Raw genomic sequence first — 14963 nt, 5'->3', positions numbered from 1 at the left:
TAGTTCATAGTCTCAAGTCAGTGAGGAATAAAGACACAAAGAGAAAACTCCTGAGTGGGAGGGACCCAAAGGAGAATAAAATGGATGACATGCCTCTGTAGGGCCTTTTTGTGGGGCTTGGGGCAGAAACTAGACAAAGACTGGGTAATTTCTATTAAGGTAGTTTAATTCTATAGGCATATTGTGGACCATGCTAGTGGGGCGCCCTCATACTTTGGACATTACTCCAAACGTGTCCACTTGCTGCTTGCCAAACTGAAGGAGTCACACTGCAGCCCCACTCTGCCCCTTTAATTTATTGGTTAGCTGCTGATGGAGACTCACTTGCTGGTGATGCCCATTTTAGCAGGTGTGCCTGGTCTCTGACCTTGGCAGGAGTCTGGCTGCTCTTTATTCTCAATGTTTAGGTGGCTGGTTTGTAATTTAACTGTCAACCTCTTTTCCTTTCCTGCCTATGGAGAGCTATCTGCTGGCTAGAACACATTTCATCAAGCACAGGGAAATGATCAAGTCCCTACACAGAAGGGGTGAATGAGTGAGGGCCAACAACACTGTCAACCCTTCCCCAAGACAGCACCCTTCCACTGGGATAGTTCACACCCCCTATGCAGCAGAGACCAGCTGACTGAGAACTGTATACAAAATTCCTAAATTACTACGTAAGTTTCTTTACTGGTTGGTGGGCGATGTCCTGAATGCTGTGAATATATGTTTCTCTTATTGGTTAATGAATAAAGCTGTTTCTGCCAGTGGACAGGCAGGAAGTATAGGCAGGGCTACCAGAAAGAGACCCGGCATCACCGGTAAACCAAGACCACGTGGAGGTACACAGATTAGTGGAAATGGGTTAATAATTAAGGCAGAGCTAGCCAATAAGAAGCCTGGCTATCAGCCATTATAATTAATAAACCTCTGTGATTATTTGGGACTAAACAGGGCTGTGGGACCAGGCGGTACAGAAACTTCTGTCGACAACTAATCACAATAAAGGCAAACTATAGAGAAGCAAGAATCTTTCTGCTATTTAACTTAAATAAGTAAAAATCGAACTCACTGATTTTCATACTTTAGTAGGCCGGTTTGCTATTCCACTTTGCCTACTATTATTATGATTAGTTTATGTTACTGTTTTAGAGACAGGGTTCTTCTCCAAAGTCCTGAAACTCTGTAGTCCAAGCTGGCCTTGAACTCATGAGATTTATTTTTAATTTGTGTGTGTGTGTGTGTGTGTGTGTGTGTGTGTGTGTGTGTGTGTGTACTTACATGTGGATGTGAGTACCTTTGGAGGTCAAAAGAAGGCATCAGATCTCCTGGGGCTAAAGTTGCAAGTGGTTGTGTGTTCCCTACATGGGTCCTCTGCAAAAGCACTAAGTGCTTTTAACCAACTGTCAAGCCATCTCTCCAGCCCCAAGACCCAGTCTTTAAGAACAAACAAAATCAAGTGGAGTATTTTAGACAGGGTTGTGACCTGAGTTCTCCTTCATCTGAGTGAGTCTGGATACTGATGGGAAATTTAGTAGATCGGAGACAAAGCAGCTGCTGTAAAATTTACCGAACTCTGTTTGCATTTTTGTGGTACAGTGGATTGAATTCAGAGCTTCACATATGCTAGGAAAGTGCTCTACCACTAACCTGCACCTATGGCCCAAGTTTTGACAACTTGAGATGCTACCTTGGACTAGGGCAGAGGGAGTGAAGCCGCAGAGGAAAGCACTGGTGTGGACCGCCTTCTTATGGTTAAGCAGATCAGCCCTGCAGCCCTTTGCTGTGAGTCCATGCTTGGTCTACTCTCACTGCAGTCATTCTTGATTTCTCTTCTGGAGAAGGAAGTGATGATCAGTGAACGAAGGACCTGCTTTTCCTCCAGTCATTTGAACCACGATCTGAGTGATTCCGCCTCAGCTGTGAGCTGCTGGAGGAGACACGTGGATGAAGAAAGATGAGCCCGACACAGATAATAGGAAAGCAGATGGCAACCAAATCAGAGAAGGGAGGTGCAGAAAACAGCATGGACACATTCCAGTGCCGCCCCAGCAGAAATCAAGCAGTTCCTCCCTCTCGTTCAAAGACACTTGTAAGCCTAACCCTCAAGCCACACTGCTAATGAAATGTAGGGCATAAATGTTTATTATTTGAGACAGGGTCTTGCTGTAGAATTCAGCATCGAACTTGCTTTGTAGCCTAAGCTAGCCTTGAATTTGCAGTCCTCCTGCCTCAGCTTTCCAGATGCTGGGATTACAGGTGTGAGCAACCACACCAGCCACTTGTGACTAGATGTATGTGGTTGGGGGGAGAAACACGTTTAATCTCACAACAGTAATTTAGGGTGTGCCTTAAAGACCTCTACCTCCCACAGTAAAGGGCACAGCTGGGCGGGCCTGCATTATTTCAAATAATTAGACATGTCACGAACCTGATATCTCAGCACTCACAGACTGAAACAAAGGGATTATGACTTCACAGACAGCCCAGGCTACACAGTGAGACCCAATCTCAAATAACAATCAAAATAAGAGGGCTGGAGAGATGGATGGCTCAGCATTTAAAAAGCACTTGTTGCTTTTCCAGAGGAGTTCAGTTCCCATCACCCTTGTAGGATGGCTCATTACCTGTAGGTAGCTCCTAGGCATCAGACACTCTTCTGGTCTTGGACACCCAGTTGCATGCAGCATATACCCACACTGAAATACACATACAGATACATACACAGAGACAGACACATCACACAAAACCTTTCAAAAAACAAAAACAGGAGAGTCATTGTCTTATTGGAAACAGACAGTATCCCTTGGATGCCTCTAGAAAATCATGCTTGGTGCTGTGTTCAAGATAGCCTGGGAGAGATTAAGCCAGGGAGAAGGCAAGCGTGCTGGATACAGGTTCATTACAACAGCCAAAGTCAAGCAAGCCTGAGCCTGAGTGGTGGTTATAAAATGGGCTGCAGCAGAGTAAGGAGGGCATGTTACTCAACATTGATTTTATCATATCCCACCTTTCTGTAAAAAACCTGTGGAAGCATCTTTGGTTTATTACTTTACCAAACTTGGGCTCTTGTGCAATCCCATTGTTATCTGATTGTATTCTGTTTGCCTAGCTGATTTCCCAGTAGATGGTAAACTCTTTGGAGCCAGGGACCACACCTTGGGTGCCTTCAGCCTTTACCACAGCATAGATGAATACTAAATAATTGCTGATTAATTGTCCCAGAGTCAAAAAGCTCTGAGACATTTTCTGGCTCCCAAATCCTTTTCTCTGTCTGACTTTCCCAGTTTTCCTGGGACTTATGGAGAAACAATTGTCCTTTAGTTCTAAGATTTAAACATTTATACTAATTCTTCCACATATTCTAAGCAAACTTTATCGAACACAGTGGTATTGGCTTGTGGTTTGGCATAATGCGGGAAGTGAACCAGAGTATAGGTGAAGTCTTGACATGGGATTAGGGGAGGAATATGTTAAAAATTATAGTGGGGGGCAGATCATTTTATGTATAAAATAGTTTGCTAAATAAGCCTGGTGACCTAAGTTTAATAACTAGGACTGACAGTGAGAGAACAGAACCTGAAAATTGTCTTTTGGCCTTTATCACACATGCCATGTAGTGCACACCTCCCCACCTTTACACACACACACACACACACACACACACACACACACACACACACCAATAAAATAAAGATTTCATTGTTAAAATTCTATCAGGCAGCAGTTTCTCAGGGGGAAGGCAAGACTTCCTTACCATGCTACAAGGAACAAACAAATGTAATTGCCCCCTTAAAGCCCAGAACACCAAATAACCACACCCTAAACCAAATAAATATCCTATTGTTAAGGTATTAAGGTAAGACGTCCATTAGCTTAGGCCAAACATACTGTGGTTTAACCTTGAAGGAACAATAACAGGCTTGAACTCTCTGACCTTGTGTGAAGATGGAAGGGAGCCATTTCTATGGGCTTCCACACTGTCGTAAAGTGATTCTGACTGGTAGTTCCAATGTGTACTTAGTAAGTTGATCCTGGGGTGTCTCCATAGCTGTGTTCTTTGGGGAGGCACATGATGGGGGATGTCTTTCTGTGCATATGCTTCTCTTTTTGTTGATGAATAAAACACTGATTGGCCCGTAGCCAGGCAGGAAGTATAGGTGGGCTATGAGATGTGAATTCAGGGGAGACAATCTGCCGGAGAGACACCATGAAAGAGTAAGATGCTGGAGCATTCTCCAATAAGCCAAAACCACGTGGAGATACACAAGTTAATAGAAATGGGCTACTAACGAAGAGAGAGCTAGCCAATAAGGTGCCTGAGCCATGGGCCAAACAGTTCATAATCATTATAAGTCTCTGTGCGTTTATTTGGGGCTAAACGGTTGTGGGACCAGGCAGGATAGAAACTCTCAACAGGCATGGACCAGGCTGTTGCTGCAGGAAGGGAAATAGAAGCAGAATAGTGGGAAGGTAGGATGCAGGAGAGCGCTGAACAAGCACATTTTCTTATTGGTGCTGGAGGTTGAATGCAGGGCCTGGTGGATGCTGGGTGAGCACTCCCTGCTAAGCTGAGTCTATGCCCTTTTTTCACTTTTTATTTTGGGTCTTATGTTATCCAGGCTGGCCTTAAACTCACTCTGTAGTTCAGGCAAACTTTGAAATTGTGATCCTGATGCCTCATCCTCCAAGTGGCTGAGATTAAGGGCTTGTGTCGTCTGTAGTTTGGGCACTTCTGAGGATTTATTTTTTACTCTACTTTTATTCACACACACATGCGCATGCACACACGCACACACATGAGTCCACTGATATTTTAATTATGGAATGCCCCCCCCCATGGCTTCTCAGTCAGTACTCCACAGGCTACTCAGTCTGGCCTGCCATGGCTTCCTGTTCTGCAGCCTCGGCAGAGGCTCTGCCGAGGCTGCATATGTAGGTTTAAATTAAGTGTCTATTGTTCTATTTATCAATATGACTCAGAAGTCAAAGGCTGGGGTGGATACCTGCTAGTTCAGACAGGTTGACTTGTAACTAGCTGACCTGCTTTTGTGACTGGAGACACTGCAAGAGATACTCTCTCCCCTCATCCCAGAACCAAGAGAGCTCAGACTCTAGGCCCCCACTTTCCTTCCTGTACTTCTCTATCCAAATTGCTGGCTTCCTTATGGCCTATTCCAGTTGCCTACTACTGGCTCTACCCACTGACTCAAGGTATAGCTCTATTGGGCAGTCTTGGGAGTGTTAGAATTCCATCAAAATATCCCCCAATAACACACAGGGAAGAAAGAACTATAGCTCAGTAGACGAGTCCTTGCAGAAGGTACTAGGTTCTATCTCCAGACAATAAATAAATATAAGAACTATTTAAATGCAAGTATTAAATTTACAAAATAATTAACATTGGAACCATTTTACAGAATTTTGTGTCTCTATCTAGAGATCTGATATTAGGTAGATAAAAGGCAGGTAATGTAAGGTAGACAAAAAAGAGGGTGACAACTGAACAGATTGCTCAAAGAGAAACCCACACAGTGAACACATTCCCAAGTTGTGGCACTAAACATGTCAATCAGGTAATCTAACTGGATCCTGTCCACCTCACTCTACAGCATAAAGAAACTTCATCTGTGAATACGAGAGCCAGAATTGACCAAGCAGCTTTAGGAGAGGACCACAATATATCTGTTCTGGATCCTGCTGCCAACCTTCACAGTCACTTCCAGAAGGTTCTGAAAGAACCATTCAGCACTCTGCATGTCGTTTCCCATAGCATTTGTGTTAGTTTGCTTTTTGTCAACTTGACACTGGCTAGAGTTGCTGCCATCAGATTGATTTATGACAGATGTGGGTGGGCCCCAGACCATTGTAGTTCTGGGCTCTACAGAAAATAAACTGAGCAAACAATGTGGAGCCAGCCAGCAAGCACTGTTCCCTCACAGCTTCTCTATCAGTTTCTGCTTCAGGTTCCTCCCCTGAATGACTTCCCTTGGTGGTCAGCTGGGACTGGAACATGTAAGCCAGATAAACCCTTCTTTCCTAAGTTGTTGGGTATAGTATTTATCACAAGAATATAAAACAAGCTGAGACACTATTGTCAGCCCGAGACAGACATACAAAGATTGATGACTGTTAAGGCAAGGTCTGGTCAACTCCTCTCAGAACATAAAGTCAATAAACCTGCCTCTTAGCTATATTTGCAACACTTTCAATTCAGCTGACCACAATGAGACCAGCTATGGTGTTGATAACTTCAAAAGTTAACAGAAAAAAAATGTTGTTGTCTGTCATCTGTTGCTGACAGCTATAGCAGTGAAGATTTTCTTACTTGGAAATCAGTTTTTTTTTTTTTCTTGAGTATTGACCTCATTTTTCCTAGAAAGGAGTTTAAACTCAGTCAGTTCTTAACATCATGTATAATAATCAACTAAGAACCCAGAGTTCTTACAATGCCTCAATTGAAGGAGTTTTGGAATGAGGTCTAGTTTAAGTCTTCATAATGTTTTGGTTTCTTTGCTTTTGAAATTAGGAACTATGCTTGAGTTCGTTGCTTAATTAATGTGCTTGAAGTTTATGCAGTCTTGCCAACAACTTTCAATTAATAATTAAATCCTCTCAGACATATATGCACTTTAGTTGACTATTCAAAGAGCAAAACCAACAACAAACAAAAAACCACTTTGGGTATTTTCTAATCTTTCCAGTATAACTGTGACACCTTTAAATTATTATTATTATTATTTTGCTTCATTATTTCCTGCCTTCACATGAATACATATTGTGGTCATAATTCTACCAAAAGACAACTCTGCTTTTTTGTTTGTTACCATCTTATTTGTAGAGAAGCCCACAGACACCATACCGAACCAAAAATGACTCACAAAATGAGCAGTGACTGATGAGAAACAGGGGATTCAGTGTTGGGAAGAAACTGGCTTATATGCATTATTTGGAAGCTTCCTGAAAGCAGCATCTTTTATGTACACAAGCGAGGCACAGGTAATTCTAGCCTTTGGGAATCAGAGGCAAGACTAAGGGCTACGTGGCAACTTCCAGCCTGCTTGACTTGTGGAGATCTTGTCTTAAAAATAAAACAAAAGCCACAGGGATATTTTATTTACTTTGCAATACTTCACAGCAGCATGAATAAAATCTTTCCTATGACTCAGCAATTCCACTTCTGAGGTTTATCCCCAAACAGACTGAAAATAAAATATGTATATGCAAATCTTCAGAGCAGCTCCATTCACAGTAGTCAGAGATCTACATGGCTATGGAGGATTAATAAACCAGGCATTTTCATACAGGAATATTATTTAGCCAAAAAATGAAGTAATGACACTTGATACAGTGTTGACAAATGGATTGTTATTTACAAGAAGCAGAAAAAGAAAGTTACGTATTAGGTGGTTCCAAATAAGAGCTATCCAAATAGGCAAATCCACAAAAAGAGAAAGCTGGTTAGGAACCACCAAAGACCAGAAGAAGGAAGTATTCTATTTATCGTTTAGGGAGTATGGACTCCCATTTTAGGACCATAAAAATGTTTGTGAACGGGACAGCAGAGATAGTTGTATGATGTGGGTGTATTAACTTAAGTGGAACTGTTTATTTTAAAATGGCTATTATCATGAAACGTATACTTCATCTCAGTAAAGACAAACAACAGAACCCCCCTTAGTATTTGTGAGAACGCAGAAGAGGGAAACTTTTTTTTTTTTTTGAGACAGGATTTCTCTGTAACTTTGGAGGTTGTCCTGGAACCTACTCTGTAGACCAGGCTGGCCTTGAACTCACAGAGATCTGCCTGCCTCTATCTCCTGAGTGCTGGGATTAAAGGTGTGTGCCACTAACGCCTGGCTACTTGTGGGAACTTGAACATTGAGATCCTTTGATTTCAAGTGGGGTGAGGTATTTAAAGGACTTGACATGATCCATGGAGAGGTTACTCTGTTCTGATGGACAGCAAATGAGAAGCTCTTAGTTTTGAAATGGATGGTTCTAGAAGCTTTACCCCAACCCTGGAAGTCCTGAATGGGCATTGTAAGAAGAGAGAACCAGTCATTGCCAAAGTGTTTGACTTGTGGTTGGCTGGAGTTGAAAATGTAGAGGCTATAGACACAAAGGTCTGACTACAGACTGTATCTTTTGGGGATCTGTATTGTTTGTGGCCATGTGACAACATATGATTCATGGCCATGCGAAGGCATGTGAGTGTACACGGCAAGGAGGTCTGTGGAGCCCATTTAGTCCCCAGAACCACTCTGATACAAGAAGTCAGTTACCAAGAGGGTGGAAAATGCTTTTCTGGGAGATACACCTGCCTTGAGTCATTCGGCTTGAGTATCTGGATCACAAAGAGTCATTCACTTGAATCCCAAATTATTCAAAAAGTCGATAACCTGCAATAATGTGTTAGGTGGAAAGGGGAGATTACAAATCTCTGCCCTCTTCCATTTTGGCTTGCCCAGGCTCTGCCAGTGGGAGGAAACATTTTCTTATAAGGCTGACTCAGAAGTGTTGATGGTTTTGCTAGTTGCATGCCTTGTCCGTGGTTTGAAACTGTAGCACTATGTACAAAATGCTCATCAACTTCTATTTGACACAGTAACAGTTCCAGCCTTGCAAAAATAAGAACCTGATCCTAAGGCCAAGAACCAGTGACTGAGCTGTGTTTTCTGTGGTCCCCACTTTCCTCTCTTTATTCCATTCTATTTCTTTTATGATCATCAACTCATTTACAAGGGGAATAGAGCAGATTGGACAGCTTTGGGGATACCCCTAATGAGCATGGGACACACATGGGCAACGAAGGCGGGTCTTGCCAGGCCAGTTGGATCTTGAAACACGCTGGGGCGCCTTCATTAAAACAGTTCAGTCAGTGAGTGTCAATATTGATCCTCCCTTCTCGCTGCAAATGAGAGTCCTTTCTGAATTCCAATCACAAGCGCTTGTTGGCTTAGCAAGCTCCAGCTCCCTCGTGTAAGGTAATTTTCTGTGCTGTCAAGCAGTTAAGAATCTTCTCATGGTACTTAATCACAAGTGAATTGATAGTGACAAATTAGATTATTGCTCTTCGCTGTTCCAAGTCTTTCTGCCATTTCGGATTAGTGTGTCCAGGGTCTGATGGCCCCCGGAACCATGCTAAAGTGAGCCAAGTACTGACAGCAGAGCATTGGCCTAGTGTGGAGCACGATGCAGGATGAAGTTCCGCAACTAAGTCTAGTAAACGATTCAAAGGCAGGAAAGACACTTTTTAAAACATTGTGGCACTGAGAATTGAACCCTGGGCCTCGCATATTGGCAGCGGGTACGTTACCACTGACTTACATCCCTAGCCCTGAAGAGATTGTTAGTATTAAGCAAGACTGTCCTCCACCTGATTTTAAAATGGGGGGGGGGGAGGAGTCAGGAAGAAAATTGGAATATATATTTTTTTTTCTTGAATTTTGTCACTACTATAAAAATAATCTCTTTAGTAGAGTTGTTTTGAGTCTAATTTCACTAACTTGTTATATCAAAAATAAACTCAAAGACTTAAAAGCCAACCAAATATTGAAAGCACTTATACAAGCACACCGAGGAGACTGAGCCTGTGAGTGCCCTGGCAGGAAGGAAGACATCTAAGGAAGGGAACTGTGTCCTATGCTACTGGGCTGTGGGAACAGTGGTCCCAACAGAACTGGAGTTTCTCCTTAAATTCCATGCTAGGAGACTGGAGAGTCTGGAGTCAGTCAGATGGGGGAACCTACTTGTCTCCCAGAAAGAGATTCCACACAGTTCTAACAACTGGCCAGACTGTGAGGCAAAATTAATAACTAAAAAATATGGGACTCGTGGCAAGAAGGGAAAACCAGAAAAACAAGTGCTTCTGCCAATAGATATAGATAACCCCCTGACTGGAGAGTACATTCTCCCTGTCCCCATTATCTTAAAGACAAGGCCACTGTGCCCGCTGGTCCTAGAGAAAGAAACCCCCTAACCTTGCAGATGCACTAAACAATCCCGCCTTTTAAAAACTGTGTACTCTATGAAATCTTTGTAACCTTGGAAACCTTGTGGGCTGAGAGTAGCCTTCTCAAACCTCTCTTTCCCTTTAAAAACTCTTTGCAATTGTAAGCAGCCACCTTACTCTTCTGATAGAGTGAGGTCCCAGCCGGTTCGGTTCTTAGCAATAAAAACCTTTTGCTTTTGCAGTCAGGAGTCACTTCCTTGGAAGTTGAGGAAACCCGGTAGGCACAACACAGACCACCTTTCAGAGAAGACTTAAGTGATAGGTGGGACCACACTCTTGCCCGATATTTAACTTAAACTTCAGTTCATGTCAGGACCCCAAAGATAGACTTAGGTTTTATTAGTCCTTGCTGTAATAAAATACCCCTTTGTTCTTGACAAATTAATAAAGTGTAAAAGAAGGACACTTTTGTTTCACAGTCAGGAGGAGGCAGAGCTGGAGGTCACATTGCATTCACAGTCAGGAAAGGAGCGATAGAGGAGCACCTCCACAGTCTTCCTCAGTTACCCTAGCCTGGGCAAATTTCACAGACTTATCCAGAAGGCTTAATCTAATTTCAGTGACAGTTTATAGGCAGCCCAGGGGCCGATCATCTAGATAATTTTAGAGTCTGTCAAACTGATCATCAGTCTGCACCACCAGAGTCACTGGCCACACTAAACCCATCTCCTTCCTTTACTTTTCACCATTTCCTGTGTCTTTGTACATTGAGAACAGGTACTTAAACCTCGCTTGTTAGTGTCCCTGGAGTACAGGCTCTAACCTGAACAATGCCTGAAACAAAGTAGCAAAAGAAGGCTTATGCAGCTGGCGTGGACATTCCCACTTCTAACTCCAGCTCCAGGGAGGCAAAGGCAAGGGGATCTGGAGCCCCAGCCCAGCCTGGGCTACCAGGGCTACGTAGTAAGATCACGTATCAAAAACTAGAAAAGAAAAAAATAACAGGTGTGTGTGTGTGTGTGTGTGTGTGTGTGTGTGTGTGTGTGTGTGTGTGAGAGAGAGAGAGAGAGAGAGAGAGAGAGACAGAGACAGAGACAGAGACAGAGACAGAGGGTGAGAGGAGAGAGATTTCAGAACACCTACAAAGAACTTTACTCCTGTTGTCTTGAAAATGCTTATTTGCTCTTCAAGAGCAAACAAATATTACCTCCTGTCTCAAAGCGCCCTTAACTTCTAGTAGGTGGGATCACCTGTACGCTGTGTTATACTAGATCCATTCCTTTACTTTTGTATTAAAGAATTTAAAGTTTTCATTCACATATTTTTTTTCTCCTGTTGCATCAGAATGCTCAAGAGAACAAAAATAGTCATCCACTCAAATACATCCAATTCAGTACACGTGTACTGAGTGCTTCTACAGGCCACTCCTAAAGCTGGTGCTTCCTACACACTACTCCTGAAGGACTCAGCACTCACCTTCTATGCCAGGCCTTGGAAATAGGCAGTGTGACTACTGAGCAGGCATTCAGTAATTGGTTGCCAAGTAATCAAATAGTCCAGTGCGTGAAAAGCTCAATGGATGAATAGGCTCTATTGTGTGAGGTAGAAAAGGCACGGTTTTGCAGGGCAGTTTCAGTTCCCTGATTTACAAACAGAACAGTCAGCACAGAAAAGTCAAGCTAGGAAGAAGTGAGGAGTTGGCATTCTGCAGAGAAACACAGCCAGGCAGTTTCTAGAAAGCCAGTGGGGGACAGAGGACCCTGGCTATACGGCATCGTTAAAGGAACGGTGGGAGATGGAAGCCTGTCTGGTTCCTTCTAGGTGTGTTTCTGGACTCTGTCCTAGTCTGAGAAGTCAAAAGATGAATGGTTGAGTCAGGGTGACTCCCAGGGCTCTGCTGCTAACAACCTGTGGGTGTGGTGTTGGGGACAATGCCTCCCCTTCTTGCAGAATACTTGCTGAGGAAGACAGCCACATTAACTTGCCGATGTTTCTCCTGTGATAATCTATCCTACTGCAACTCTCCAGCTGCTGCAGATCACTTTTGATAGTGGGGAGTACTCCCAGGGCCACCAGGGCCACCATCTGCCTGAACTTGCAGTCAGCAACTTGCTCCCAAAGGGGTTCCTGCACTGCCTCAGACAATTCTGTCTCAGTATCTCACATGTGGGACCTAATCTCATCACACAGCCTCTAGCATCATTAGCAGCTGTGAGACCTGAGGTTGGATTTGCCACAAAGGGCAGTGAGCGCTCAGAAGCCTTTGATCTTGACAATGTTCCCTGCCAAGTCCCTTTCCCATTCTTGCACAGCTATTCCTGTCCATTGCCTGCCTTGCCACATCACCTCACTGTCAGCAAGCGACAAACCTCACATTTAATTCCACAGAGCTAACAGACAGCACTTGGCATCTTCCCTTCTTCCCATCCTGTATCATGCCTGCTGTTACTTGTTCTCTGATGTCCTTACACTTCGGGAAAAATGGTATATTCATTATCTATTGCTGCATAACAGATTAGTTCCCAATTGAACAGCTTAAAAGATGCAGCATTTGGGGGTGTGGCTGGAGAGATGACACAGTGGTTAAGGGTGCATACTGCTCTTCCAGTATGGAGTTCAGTTCCTAGCACCTGCCTTGTGCGTGTCATACTCACCTGCAAACTCTAGCTCCAGAGGATCTAATGCCCTCTTCTGTCATTCATGGGCACACACACACACACACACACACACACACACACACACACACACCAATAACAACAACAATAATAATAACAATAAATCTTTTTAGAAGACCGAGCTTTCATGACGTCACAACTCCACTGAGATGGCAATTTGGAAGTCATTTACTGGGCAGCTCTGGCTCAGCGCCTTGCATAGGATCCTGTACAGACGAGGTATCACTGGGCCACTATCATTTGGAGATTCTTTTCCAAGAAGATGCTGTCTCTCTCTCTCTCTCTCTCTCTCTGTGTGTGTGTGTGTGTGTGTGTGTATGCGCGCGTGCACTTTGCTGAACCTGGTGAGCTAATTTGTATTAATTACCTCCAATTTGTATTAATTGAAGGGGGTGACTAAATACCACCTGCCATTAGAAGGAGAGGAATTAGAGTCTATGTCTGGAATAAAAGTGCACCAAAGAATTTGTGGACATCTTTTAGATCTCTCACAGAGGGACCGCCTTTCCTTTTCAGGGCTAGCTTGAATCCATCCTTCCCTCTCCAACTTGGCCTATAAATGATGCTCTCTTATTTTCTCAATGGTGGGTTCAGTTCATGAAGCATCCCCCATGTCTTTCTACCATATATTTTATGCAGATAATCTTAATTCTGCACCATCTCTATATGGTGGGGCAAGGCAAGTGGGGCTTAGAAGTTTGAGATGTTCCGTGTCACACAAATAATAAGAGAAACGTTTCTATTTAAACTCACTCTTAGCTGGTCATGTAGCCACATCTGTCTTCCCAGCATTTGGGAGGCTGAGGTAGGAGGATCATCAGTTCAAGAGCAGCCTGAGCTACATAGTGAGATTGTCTCAAACAACACAACATAACACAACACAACACAACATGCCCTAAGTAACAAACACAGCCCTACTCAGTAGCCATATCTCTCTCTCCACTAATTTATTCTACACTGCCTCATATACACCTTCCACCTCCAACCTCCCCATTCCATTAGCTTCTCTGTCTCTCTCATTTTCCGAGAAAGGGTTTCTCTGTGTAACATTCCTGGCTGTCCTAGAACTCACTTTGTAGACCATGTGGGCCTCGAACTCACAGAGATCTATCTACCTTTGCCTCCCGAGTGCTGGGATTAAAGGTGAGCACCTCCATCTCCCAGCATCTGTTTCTTCTTCTTAGCCTCATCACAAGCTCCATCACTTTACATGCCCCACATTTCTTGCCAAGGTAGTTTACACATCATGCCTCCAACAAGGCCACACCTCCTAATCCTTCCCAAAACAGTTCCATCACCTGAAAGCCAGGTGTTCAAATAAAAGCGCCTAAAGAGGCCATTCTCATTCAAACCACCACAGGCAGCAGACAAGCAATGTGAAGACCCCAGTAGTGGTGTAATACGATGTTTGTGGAGGTGGCTCCAGTTGGTAAAGCGTTTGCCACCCAACCTGAGCTCCAACCTGAGCTCGGGTTCCCCTTATCCTGGGGTTAGCTGGGATTGGGGCATGCACGCATTCCTGGCTTAGTGTTTTTGATGCAGTTATCATGCACTGAATGCTGGCTTGAGATGAAGCCCTTAGTAGCATTTCAGCAGCAGGACATCAGACCGTGGCGGTGTCTTCACAGCGTGAGGTGTCATAAATACAATTTTAAAAGACGCTTGGACCCTTTTTACACTCTAATTAGCCTAGACTCAGCTGGAGGAAGAGTCTAATGTCTCTTTTATCCCTGGCATTCCCGTAATTCTTTTGAGGCTTTTGGAACTCCAAGGACTAGTACAGTTGTGGGCTACAGTTATGACAGACAAACATGACCAACTGTGGTATTGAATGCCTTTAATAGCATCAGTCTGGAGACAGCTAGGTACCAGTAAGTTCAGGGGCAGCTTTGTCCACATGGCAAGTTCCAGGCCAGCCAGGGCTATCTAGTAAGATGCTGTCTCCAAATAAACAAAAACAAACACATTAGAAGGTCACACCAGTCAAATCCATTAGCTGGAAAAATTACGGTCACTTGAATTGCTTGAGTTTTGGGTGAATTGTTGAGTGCAAAGGGTTTTTAGGAAAGAAAATGGGCAAAAGGGACCAGTCAGTTCATAATCTACTGCTTTGACCCATATAAAAGGGAGTTCAGAAGAGATGAAGGATGGTGGCAAATAACAAAATATAGACTCAAAGCAGGATGCTTAATCTGAAAGTCCTGGGTAGAAACCATATATACCTTGTGTCATCTACATTCATAAACATCAGTGGCTTTCTGTTTCCAGAGCAGAGTGCATCTAACAACTGTTCACTAAAGCAAGTCTTCAATGGGACTGGATGCCCAGTCTGCAGAATCCTTAGAAACTTT

This window comes from Phodopus roborovskii, unplaced genomic scaffold, assembly GCF_943737965.1.
Source record: "Phodopus roborovskii unplaced genomic scaffold, PHOROB, whole genome shotgun sequence".
NCBI lineage: Eukaryota > Metazoa > Chordata > Mammalia > Rodentia > Cricetidae > Phodopus > Phodopus roborovskii.
Note: the sequence above shows the minus strand (reverse complement) of the source record.